A 2,062-nucleotide genomic window follows, 5' to 3' on the forward strand; every position below is an offset into this window, starting at 1 on the left:
AGCCACCTGGGAGACACACCAAACATGTGGAAGAAGGTGCTCTGGTCAGATGAAACCAAAATCGAACTTTTTGGCAACAATGCAAAACGTTATGTTTGGCGTAAAAGCAACACAGCTCATCACCCTGAACACACCATCCCCACTGTCAAACATGGTGGTGGCAGCATCATGGTTTGGGCCTGCTTTTCTTCAGCAGGGACAGGGAAGATGGTTAAAATTGATGGGAAGATGGATGGAGCCAAATACAGGACCATTCTGGAAGAAAACCTGATGGAGTCTGCAAAAGACCTGAGACTGGGACGGAGATTTGTCTTCCAACAAGACAATGATCCAAAACATAAAGCAAAATCTACAATGGAATGGTTCACAAATAAACATATCCAGGTGTTAGAATGGCCAAGTCAAAGTCCAGACCTGAATCCAATCGAGAATCTGTGGAAAGAACTGAAAACTGCTGTTCACAAATGCTCTCCATCCAACCTCACTGAGCTCGAGCTGTTTTGCAAGGAGGAATGGGCAAAAATTTCAGTCTCTCGATGTGCAAAACTGATAGAGACATACCCCAAGCGACTTACAGCTGTAATCGCAGCAAAAGGTGGCGCTACAAAGTATTAACTTAAGGGGGCTGAATAATTTTGCACGCCCAATTTTTCAGTAGCGACTGGGCCAGGGCTGCGGCGTAGCTGAGCTGCTGTTGGGGGGAGCTGGGTCTGGGGGAGGGGGGCCAGGGGGGTGCTGCATGGAGGGTGTGGGGCACGGAGGTATGTGCTGTGACACCGGGGGGTTTCATGCTGCGTTGGGCTCTGCCGGGGGTGCTGAGACGGGGGCTGGTTAGACCGAAGCCGAGGGCTGCATCCTTCAGGGTCCTGGCGAAGACCCCCAGCCCCTTCTTGTTGAGGTGCACCTTGTCGTAGGGGGGTTGTGCTGCGGGGGGGGGGGCTGTGTGTTTGTGGAGCCGCTCCCTCAGCCCCTGCAGCTCCTTGGTGTGGGTCCTCTCTCTGCGCTTCATGTCCTCCATGACACTGGCCAGCTGGGCTCTCAGGTCTTCATTCTCCAGCTGCAGGTTTCTCACCTCGGTAATCAGTTTGCTGATGGCTCTCTCTCTCTCTCCGCTCACAATGCCTCCAAGCTTTCCCACTCATGTAGACGTCATATTCCTGTGACAGACAAGGACTAATCAAAACGCAAGACTCTTATGCGGTTCCAGCCTAAAAACCGGGCCTGTGTCACACCTCAACCACGCCTGCTTAAACAAGTGTAGGGACGGGTTTCCACCGGTCCAACCAATCATAGCCTAAACAGCGGGTGGGTGTAGCCTGCATGAGGCAGTGGCTTTCTAATTAAAGATGCGGAAATCGTTTTTATTTTTTATATAGTGTGTGTTGTTACAACCGATGCTGAAAATAATAATACAAAAAAACATTATAGTTATTTATTGAAAAATAGTATCAACGTAAAAATAAAATCCCGGAGATCTGTTGTATATTAATTTTATACCTTTATAAAGGCCAACACCAGTCATGTGCAATTTGACGCTAAAAGGACATGAATTTCTGCATTTTTCAACGGTTATCATTCTGTGTACAATACAACAATACAGAAAGCAGACCTGTTTGACAGTCCACGTTGTTTACATTCCTAGTTTTGGTTTTATTTAGCAGACGCTTTTATCCAAAGCTACTTACAGAGACTAGGGGGTGAACTATGCATCACAACTGGTGCTGCAGAGTCACAATAGGACCAATAGGTTTTACGTCTCATCCGAAGGACGGAGCACAAGGAGGTTAGGTGACTTGCTCAGGGTCGCACACAGTGAGTCAGTGGCTGAGCCAGGATTTGGACCTGGGACCTCCATGGTATCAAGCGCCTTTCTTTAATCAATGGGCCTCCATTTACTTATATATAAGTTATCATACTTAAGGATATATTTAAAAATGACTCTTCTTCTCATTTGTGCTTTTGTTATAGTGAAACAATTAAATGTATTGAATCTGTTTCTGTGTTCCTGCATGTACTCGTCTTCGGAACGGAAGAGAAATATAGTGGACTACAACTTTACGTA

The sequence above is a fragment of the Acipenser ruthenus genome, chromosome 15 (assembly GCF_902713425.1).
Source record: "Acipenser ruthenus chromosome 15, fAciRut3.2 maternal haplotype, whole genome shotgun sequence".
NCBI lineage: Eukaryota > Metazoa > Chordata > Actinopteri > Acipenseriformes > Acipenseridae > Acipenser > Acipenser ruthenus.